The following is an 11,222-nucleotide window of genomic DNA, read 5'->3' as shown; positions in this document are numbered from 1 at the left end:
GGATTTGTGGAATGACCTAAAGCAGTACTTAGAAGAAAATTTATAGCTCTAAATGCCTACAATACCATAGAAGGAAGGTCTTGTCTGAATGCCTCAACTTTCACCTTAAGAAACTACGAAAGAACACATGAAACCCAAACTAAGCAAAAGAAAGGAAATAACAGAATGGAAGTCAATGGAACAGAAAATAAGTAGAACAAATTAATGAAACCAACCTTGGCTCTTTGAAAAGACAGATACAATTGATCAACCTCTAACTAGTCTGACCAGGAAAAAAAAAAGAGAGAGAGAGAAGACACAAGTTAGCAAACCAAGAGTGAGGTTTGATGCCATTAGAGATTCTACAGATATTAAGATAAAAATTAGGAAATATCATGAGCAATTTTGTGCCATTAAATTTAATAATTTACATGAAATGAACCAATTTCTTGAAAGACACAAAATACTACTAAAGTTGATTCAAGAACTGAGTAGCTTTACATCTATTAAAGCAAGGTTCCTCAAACTTGGCATTATTGATATTTGCATCAAATAATTATTTATTATGGGGCTATCTTATACATTGTAGACTGTTTAGCAACATTCCTGGTCTCTATTTACTAGAGGCTTACAGCAATTCCTTCTCTTTGTTGTGACAACCAAAAAATGTTCATAGACATTGCAAAATGTTCTCCAAGGAGTCAAAAGTGCCCTGGATTAGAAACATTATATTTAAAGAACCAAAATTGTAGCTTCAGCCCTTCCCAAAAAAGTTGCAGGTCCAGATGTCTTCATGGTTGATGTTTATCAAATGTTCAAGAACAAAATTAGACTAATTCTATCTGAAAAACCTTTTTTAGAAAATTAAAAGAGAGGGAATACTTCTCAACCAATTATATGAAGCCACAATTATCTTGATAATCATAACTGTAAATACATGACTAGAAAAAGACTACATATCAATATCTCTCATTTTGCATAAATGCAAAAGTTCTGAATAACATTTTAGAAAATTGAATCCAGCAATATGTAAAAGAAATAATATGGCCGGGCGCGGTGGCTCAAGCCTGTAATCCCAGCACTTTGGGAGGCCGAGACGGGCGGATCACGAGGTCAGGAGATCGAGACCATCCTGGCTCACACGGTGAAACCCCGTCTCTACTAAAAAATACAAAAAACCAGCCGGGCGAGGTGGCGGGCGCCTGTAGTCCCAGCTACTCGGGAGGATGAGGCAGGAGAATGGTGGGAACCCGGGAGGCGGAGCTTGCAGTGAGCTGAGATCTGGCCACTGCACCCCAGCCTGGGTGACAGAGCAAGACTCTGTCTCAAAAAAAAAAAAAAAAAAAAAAAAAAAAAAAAAATGATCAAACGGGGTTAATTTAGTAACATAAGATTGGTTGAACAAATTAAAATCAATGTAATTCACCACATTAAGAAAATTTTAAAAATCATATCTCAATCTCAGAAAAGCATTTCACAAAATCCAATATGCATAATAAAAACTCTCAGAAAGCTAGAAATGGAACATATCAACCTAATTAAAAGCATCCCTGATAAACCTAACATTAGCATTAGACTTAATGCTTTCAGAAACCAGACAGGGATGTCTGTTGTCACTACATCTATTCATGATTATACTGCAATTTCTTGCTAATGTAATAAAGCAAGAAAAAATATTACAGTATACAGACTGAAAAGAAACAGTATTATTTTTATTCACAGATGTCATCACATCTATACAGAAAATCTGGTAAAATCTACAAAAAGATGCTAGAACTAATAAATGTACCTCACAAGGTGACAGATAAAAAAAATTATACAAATATTAGTTGTATTTTTATTTATTAGCAATAAATAATTGAAAAAATGAAAAATTTAAAATAATATTGCCAAGAGCATAAAAAATATAAAATACCTGAGAATAAATCTGACAAAAGATTGTGTAAGGCTGTACACTGTAAAATACAAATCAATGCTCAGATAAACTTTTTAAAAAAACCATACAGAACAATATATCTTGTTATGGGTTGGAAGACTCAATAGTGTTAAAATGTTGATTCTCTTCATATACCAAATGATCTAGTCATTTATTCCTAGGCATTTACCCAAAAGAAAAGATAGCATAAAGCTATATAGAAACTTACACATGAATGCTTATAGCAGCTTTATATGTAATAGCCTTAACTGGAAACAACTCAAATGTCCATCAAAAAGTGAATGCATAAATGAATTGTGATATATCCATACAATGGAATCCTACTCAGCAATGAAAATGTAACAAACTACTGTTACACATAATGACACAGATGAGTGAAAGAAGCCAGACAAAAGAATGTATACCCTTTATTTCTTAACACTAGTTATTGTATTTTCTGTTTTCTAAAATATATTTTAATAGAGTCCAGTTATCTAAAACATCTCCAATCTTTTTTATTTTCTTGAGCATATTAACACAGTTAAAGTAATTGATAGCTACAAGACAGAATTATCTATTGTTCTGTTTCTATTTTCTGATTCTTCTCTTCAGCCTGTTCCCCTGTGGGCCCCATAATTTTGATTTGAAAGTCAAATATTTGGTTTGAAAAACTGTGGAGGATCTGTGTGATGTACTCAACCTCAAGAGAAGATTTAACCTATCCTCTGACATGTCAAAACAGTAGGAGCAGATTACCTCAATCCAATGAGGTTTGGACTCTGCTAAATTTAAGACTTTGTAAGGCTCTGCCTACCTCTGGGTCTCCTTCAATACTAAGAAGGAGTCCCCTTAAGAACTCTGGATATTTAGCAGAGTACCTCCTTCTTAATGCATAAATTCAATATCAAATTTTGTGTCATTATGAGACTACCAAAAGTTCTGAACTTTTCAGGTTTTTTTTCTATGAGGTTTAACAATTGGCAAGTGCCTGAAAGAGAAAACTAGTCCTAGTGTCAGAATCATTTCCCCATGTTTCCTTTCCCTCTGGAATCTTGCTCTCTCAAATACTGACTACTTTGGGAGGTCCAGACTTCAATGTTTGCCTCTCAGAGCCCTCTGAGATTTCTAAAAGCTCTGCTGTCTTCTCTGCCTCTTAGTGGCTGTACTCTGTTCAGCTTCTAAGCATTTTGCTGCATCAGGCTGAAGACTCAGCAAATACCTTCAGTAGAAATAGAAACTCAGAATGTTGGGTTCACCTCTATGAGTCTCTTTGATTGTATAATATATACAGAGACATGTTTTAGAGGGGCTCAGAGTGAAACCAAGTAGCAGATATCACTTGCCAAATTACATGCCAAAAGAGTAATAAATGTTATAACATGAGTATAACAGGAGTCAAAAGAAATTAAGGGTTTCTATCTCAGGTAGAGTAGGTTTTATTCCTTATAAATAAAATCATTTTATCAGAATTAGACATTGAGGGATATTAAGTAACACTAGTACCTAACTGCTTGTGGGGAAAGAAGAATGAGAAATGGTTGAAAAAAAGGCCAACATTTCAAGCTTTTGTAATCAGTAAAGTGGAAAGCATACAGAATGGGAAAGAAAAAGCCAGGTGTGATTTATCATTCTACTAACTTTCAATATATGGCTGTGGCTCTCCAGGAGAGATTGTATTAGTCTATTCAGGCTGCCATAACAAAATGCCACAGACTGGGGGATTAAATTACTGGTATTTATTTACTTGCACTTCTGGAGGCTAGACATCCATGATCAAGGTGCCTAGCGATTTGGTCCATGGTGAGAGCTCTCTTTATGGTTTGTAGAGAGACATCCTCTTGCTGTGATCTCACATATCCTTTCTTCTGAGAATATGGTGGAGGGAGAGGACAGAGAGTCAAAGAGGGAGGGAGGGAGGGGAGGGAGAAGAGAGAGAGGAGAGAGAGAGAGAAGGGAGAGAGAGAAGGGAGAGAGAGAAGGGAGAAAGAAGAGGGAGAGAGAGTCAGATATCTTTTCCTCTTATAGAAGATGAGCCTTGTTGCATTAGAGTTGGCCCCTTATGACCTCACTCAACATTCATTACCCCCTTCCTTATAGGCTCTATCTCCAAATGAAGTCACATTGGAGGATAGAGCTTTAACACGGAAATTTTAAGAGAACACAATGTAGTCCATGGCAGAAATGCACTAGCTCTCTTGCACTTAAAGTTATACTACTTTCTCTCCTCCTGTTCTAGACATAATATTTCTTCTACTAAACAACCCATATCTAAGACCATTTTTGATAATTCCAGGAAAAACTATATTTCCCTTTATTCATGTTGAATAATATTTTCTCTTCTAGAAAACAAGAAAGAAAAAGTCACTTTAAAGAAATTATATTAGTATGGCAGTCTAGTATAAAGCTATACCCTAGCATTACTTGGCAAAACTTTTCCAAATTCTAAAATTTTCCTTTTGATAACATCTTTTTATATGCCACTTCCACTAGCAATACCGTAATTTTTGCTCTTTATAACAAGTAATTCATGTAGACAGAACTAAATCACATGAACATTACATTCTGCAAGGGTGCACTTCATAGTGTTGACAATGCTGAGAATTGGTCATTTGATCTCCATATTAATCTAGCAGCACTAGGTCTTTCCCCAACTCCAGAAGGTGCTTCTTCTTGGCACTACTGTTTTTCTCATCTAAGGCTTCTTAAGAGTCTGGGTCTTCCACAGCTAATGGGTTTACTATGGCAGTCCTGCCTCCATTTCTCTTAATCACCATCAGAAAATTCAAGTCATAATCCACCAGATAATGAGATCCCCCTTCTGTGTTAGAGTGTAGGAGGGAAAAAGATAGGTGTATTGGTCCATTTTCACACTGCTGATAAAGACATACCTGAGACTGGGGAATTTACAAAAGAAAGAGGTTTAATTGGACTTACAGTCCCACCTGACTGGAGAAGCCTCACAATCATGGTGGAAGGCAAGGAGTAGCAACCCCCATCTTACATGGATGGCAGCAGGCAAAGAGAGAGCTTGTGCAGGGAGACTCCCATTTTTCAAAACCATCAGATCTCATGAGACTTATTCACTATCATGAGAACAGCATTGGAAAGACCTGCCCTCATGATTCAACTAATTCCCACCGGGTCCCTCCCACAATACGTGGGAATTCAAGATGAAATTTGGGTGGGGACATAGCCAGTCCATATCATTAGGGATGAATCCATCATTTCCTTGCTACGGTGCCCTTCTCCAAGATACTAAAAACAAAACAAAAAGCACAAAGGACAAGGCTGTAATACATTTTATAATTAGAAATTGGACCCAACTCACCCATGGATGATGGAAGTCACCCAGAAACATAATCTTTCACAAAGCAAAGGGCACCTCAGATGCTTTTCCCCATCTAAACCTCCCTCAGATTCTCAGGCAGGGCTCCAGACACTCACTCCCTTTTTCACACCTGTCATGGTGAATGATGAGTCTCCCACCACACGGCAATTACCACCCTTTGTCTCAGGAAAGTGTTTTAGTTCTTAAATCTTTTAAAACTGTGTGGGAGGGTTCTTGGTATTTTTTTTTTTTCCTATGCTTGACTATTGGAGGTAGGTTACCTTTCAAATCTTTGAAAAAAAATCTTTCAGGATCATAGTTTAAAGTCATGTTGAAGGAAAAAAACAAAACAAAACAAGTTTGCCTGTTAATGGCAGGTTACCAAAAACTCTTGCCCTTGGAGTTAATGGGTACTGATCATCTTTTGAAAAGCATTTGGTTTCTTCAGTTTTCCACCAGGGCACTTACAATGTGAAACACAAAAACTACTCTGGCTTATGAAGGCTGCTTTGTCATCCTTGGGATTGTGTCAAATTAAAGTCTTTCTATTCACTGTCTCCCCCATCCCCACTCCGTGGAGTGGAGGGCAGTGATTGTAATCATCTGCTACATTTTTATAGTAATACCTTACCTGTTAAATTACATATCTAATTACATTACATTTACCAACATAAGATTTTATAAAAATTTAACCTAAGGCCAAAAAAGAGAACTTACATACTTTATCCTGCACAGACTCAAGCATATCTGCATCAGCAACTCCACAGACAACCTGGTCCCTTCTCACCAAGGGTTATTTGGGTCTCCTTTCTCCAGGAACAATTTCCTGAAACTTCTCTATACGTTGCACTAGACTGCATCCTACCAGTGTGCTGGAATGCTGTTTTTGCATTGCGCCCCACTTATTACTAGGATTACAGATTTCACATCTACCATTAGTCTTTCACTCTAAGCAGGGTCTTTGCCCTCCTCCAGTATGTCTTTGGAAGGCCATTGTGTTCTTTACTATGAACCTCAGGAAAACTTCTCTGTCCCTGAGCTCCCTGTCTGTGTTCCTTCTGTTGGCCCATGCTGTTTGCTCTTGGTGTCTTTCTATGGTTTCTTTATGCATGTGAAAGTAAGTATCAATATACTCTTAATCTTCATCCTTTAATAGACTAGGTAGTACATAATATGAAAGATTTCTACCCTGCTTTTTCCACCTAACAATACATCTTGGACACATAAGTGTCCATTTTTGCTTGGAAACTAAATTAAAAAAAAAAATCAGAATCTCTACTTGTGCAGTGCCATGGCTCCTGGTAAACACCATAAAACGCTGTTTCCATTTGCTTTACTTTCAATCACTGTGTGACTCCTAGAATTTGAGTTACAATTATTTTTAATTAAATGTGTGAAATTTTAAATGACTTAAATATAACAAAATTTAAGAACAGAAATATAACCTCATCTAGACATAAGTAGTGATAAAGGAGAAAGAGGCTCAAGGAAATTTCAAGTTAAATCTCCCTCGTTTATTGCTACTAAAATTAAAATCTAAAATTCAAAATCTAAGTTTGTTACTTTTCCCCAGAAATAAACACTTTGCCAGAATATAAATGTTCTAATTCACTTGTTGAGAATTTTTGTATGAAAAAAGAAATGTGGTTGGGATATGAAATACTTGGCTTTATTAGATATGCATGGCAGTTATACATTGGAAATACTAGTTCATTCTTTTCCTTAGAAAATAAAACAGTAGCCTGTTTTCTGATCAGGAGAGTATTGTTTCTCACTGGCCTTTTGATAACAAAATTATTGGTTGAACTAGAAAACTAGGGTCAGAAAACTCAGTTTAATCTGTTAAAATTGTTATAAACATTATGAAAAGATGGCAAAGTACTTAAATCCAATATCAATGATGCTTTATATACCTTTACTTAGCTATAATAGTTAACTGCAACAGTTCATTTTCATTTAGAATCTCATGTTTAATATAAACATTTCAAAAACTGCCTTTCTTGTAATTTTAACAAACTACCTGAAAGTGCTCTGTTGGAAATAAAATATGTAAGAAGTTTGCTTTATTTTGTTTCTCATGCATTTCTGATTTTATGACATAACACTGTTATCTCCTGCCTCAGGATACTACCTGGCCTCAGACATAGAATCCTTTAATTGTTTGAGAGGCTTTGAGTAACATTTTACCCTGTAAGATATAGCTGAGTAGACATTTTTCAACCTCTCTTCATACAATCGGTGATTATGTGGTCTTACGCAATGCATGGAACCTTCTTATTAAAGCACTATGAAATTGCCTGCTGACACACATGTCTTGATACCTTTTCTCCTAACAGAATTTGACTCTAAAGTCTCTTGGCTTCTATTTTGCTGTCCTAGGCTTCTTTGAAAACAGACAATAACAACAAAATTTACACTTCCACCTGCCATCTGCTTTCTTTCCTATTAGAAAAAGCTGGAAACAAAAGCAAATCTCAATTAGCTAGGATTTGGGGTAAGAAAAACTCTCAGTGACAAAGTCATTACTGCATATATTCTATGTACAAAATATGCTTCTCCATTTTACTTTGCTTAAAGTAGTGAAGTTCATTGTCTTTCAAGCACTTCAAGCAATTCAAAAGAATAGCATTACAAACTCAGTCTTCTGCGTTTACATTTAGCATAACAGAACTATGAATCATTTCCACTCAGTTGGTATATTTAATTTTCAAAAAATATTATAAAATGAAGTAACTATTAGTATAAAGATACTTTGAGATGACATTTGATTGCAGTACAAGGTAATTTATTTTACTAGAGTACCTTGAACTAATTGCATTTATTTTTTATACACGTGCCATTATAACAAACAATTCATCCTATTATAGTAATTTCACTTTTCCCCCCAAACTTGGGAGATATTCCGCATTTTCCTCTAAATTTTGGTAATGTTTCTTAATTACAAGGGAAATATTTCTTTGCCCTTACACCTCCCTTTTGGGAGAATGCTTTGATCTCTCTAGAAGTTTAATTGCATTTCATGGAATGGCTCCTCTTTGCAATTAGGTCTATACTTGTATGCTTCATGTGTTTTCTTTCATGTTTTTATTCAATCATTTCTGTGGCAAATTTTCTGTCTCACCCATGTTTCCTTTCATCTTAGTTTCTGGTAACAGTAACTTCTGAGTAGCCACATTCTTTCATCTGATAAAGATAGACTCTCTGATCATCCTTGAAGTATTTTGGCAAGTTTGTTTTTGATTACTTTAATTGTTCTTCCCTTATACAGATAGTTAATGAATAGCTCAAGTTAAGATACTGTCATATCTCTTGTTGGGTCCATTCTACTAGGAAAGTGATCATCACTGATAGGGTAAGTATAGTCTTATGTTTCCCTGCTCATTAAATAAAATGGGCTAGTTAAACGGTAGTGGAATTATTTGGCTTACTTTTCTGAAAACAAGAAATGAATTTTTGATCATGGTAAGTGGCAGACATCTGTCCAGATTTATGTCCAAAGAGAGAATATTAAAGTTCTAGCCAAATTATAACCCGCTTCTTGGTTTTCTTTCTAAAATGTTCATTCTGCAGTCTCCCCCAAAAACTCAGTATTAGCATTATAGGTCTCTGATACTAAGATAGCAAAGGGCCAGGTATCTTGAGCAAAAAAGAAAGCAGCCAAGTAAATGGAGTCCTGTAGACACTGTTTTGTCTGTTATACAAGCAAATCAATTATATTTACAAAGTAAGGTCTAACATTTGGAAATGGGCCAAAAGTTTCATTAGCAACTCTGAATCAAGTTTTAATGGTCCCAAAGATTACCAGTAATGTTGGAGAGTCAATTTGCATCTCAGTTTCTCCATCTATAAAGATAAAAACAAAGAAACCCAGCCATAATATCCAATTACCTTAGAGATATATACATTGGCCAAGGTTTCAGAGATGTGCATAAAAAGGGCTTTCCAAATGTCTGAAATTATCTTATTTAGTAATGTTTTACACCAAATAAATGCTTAACCACTAAAGTACTCAACTGTAGCTAATTTATTGTTATTCTTTTATTTATTCACTCATCTCTTCAAAAATATTTGTTAAGCCAGAAATTATACTAAGAAATTATACTTAGCACTGTAGATACATAATTGAACAAGAAATACAAAGTCCGAGCTCTTGGTGTAGCTTATATTCTACTTGAGGATTGAGGGAAACAAATGTAAAAGAGTATTTTAATAGTAACTGAGTGGCGGTGCTCTTTAGAGTAAATGGTCCGAGAAGTCCTCTTTAAGAGGGTAAAATTTGGGTCCATTTGAAGCAACAGAGAGTTGTCCAGGCAGAGAAGCATCAAGCAATAAGCCCTGAAGGGGGAAAGAGCTTATTCAGTTTAAAAAAAAAAAGAAGAAGAAGAAGAAGAAGACCAAGATGGGTTAAGCGTAGTGAATGAGATAAGACAGTGGTATGAGATGAGGTTTTAGAGGTGCAAAGGGATGTATCATGTCCATCTTAGAAAACACAATAAAGACTTCAGGATTATTCTAACTACAATAGGACACTTCTGTAGAGTTAAGCACGGGTGTCATGATCTAATTTGATTGTCTGCTGTGTAAACAATGAATTCTAGGAACACAGAACAGAAACAAAGGCAATGGGTAGGAGGCTCCTGCAGTCGTGTGAGCGGGCAGGGATGTCAGCCGTAGAGTCGGTAACCACAGCTTTGATTTGTGGTATATTAGAGATGAAGCTTTAAGGCCTCATTATACCTTAGACTTAAGGAGAGATGAGAAAGAAAGAGGAATCAAGATGACATCGAGATTTTCTTGCTTGAACAGCTGAGTAATAGTTGGTGGTGTTGACTCAGATGGGGAGATGGAATTAGGAAGGGCAGAAGGGCAGTGCATCAGGAGTTTAATTTTAACCCTGTCGACTTAAAGCTGCCTGTTAGACATCTAAATGCTGATGTCAAGTAGACAGCTGTATATATGAATATGGCACTCTGATCAAGGCTGAAAACACACATTTAGCAGTAATAACCACATAGATGGAATTGCAAGTGCAGAAAGGGTCACTCAATGGGGGGGGGGAGGGGGGGAAGACTGCCCAGAACAGAGTCCTAGGTCTTTCCAAAATATACAGCCTGAAAAGAGGGGAAAGAGCCAAGCAAGGCGACTCAAGTTAGAAAGGAAACAGGAGCGTATCATAACATAGAACTCACAGAATAAAGTTTGAAGAGAAGGGAGGTGGATGACCGTTTAAAATGCTTATGCAGCAAGATGACAGAGGTAGAGCAGAAGAAGTAGACCTTCCGCAAGTTCACTTACCGCGTCATGGACCTGCACCAGCTGCTGGACTTGTCCTACAAGCAACTTATGCAGCTGTACAGTGCGCTCCAGCAACGGCGGCTGAACCGGGGCCTCGGGCGGAAGCAGCACTCACCGCTGAGGCGCCTGCGCAGGGCCAAGAAGGCGGTACCGCCCATGGAGAAGCCGGAAGTGGTGAAGACGCACCTGCAGGACATGATCATCCTGCCCGAGATGGCGGGCAGCGTGGTGGGCGTCTACAACGGTAAGACCTTCAACCAGGTGGAGCTCAAGCCAGAGATGATGGGCCACTACCTGGGCGAGTTCTCCATCCCCTACAAGCCGGTGAAGCACGGCCGGCCGTGCATCGTTGGCGCCACTCCCGCTTCATCCCCCTCAAATAGTGGCTCAGCTAATAAAGGCAGATATATCTCAAAAAAAAAAAAAAAAAAAAAAACAGCTTCTGAAAGATCAAGGAGGTAAGAATTTTTCAAGGTAGAAGTTGTTGTTGGTTTTGATCAAGCTGGTTTATAGGTGTGAATTGGGATGGAAACCTAAGGCGATGAGGAGTAGTTAGGAGAAGCAGGGGCACATTTTTATGCAGCTACGTCTCCATAGTTACTATTAAAGCTCATTAGCATTTAAAGAATTAATTCTTAACCTCGAGTTTTTTTAATTTGTTTGTTTTGGGGGCATTTATTTGTCAACTATTCCATTTCTTTTATG

At 37.0% G+C, this 11,222-nt stretch overlaps 1 pseudogene; it reads left to right on the top strand.

Moving 5' to 3' along the window:
• The first annotated feature begins 10,469 nt into the window (after positions 1-10,469).
• LOC108526869 (40S ribosomal protein S15 pseudogene) lies at positions 10,470-10,900 on the top strand (annotated as a pseudogene).
• The last annotated feature ends 322 nt before the right edge of the window (positions 10,901-11,222 follow it).

This window comes from Rhinopithecus bieti, unplaced genomic scaffold (assembly GCF_001698545.2).
Source record: "Rhinopithecus bieti isolate Rb0 unplaced genomic scaffold, ASM169854v2 scaffold_115, whole genome shotgun sequence".
NCBI lineage: Eukaryota > Metazoa > Chordata > Mammalia > Primates > Cercopithecidae > Rhinopithecus > Rhinopithecus bieti.
This window is presented reverse-complemented; position numbering and strand designations above follow the sequence as displayed.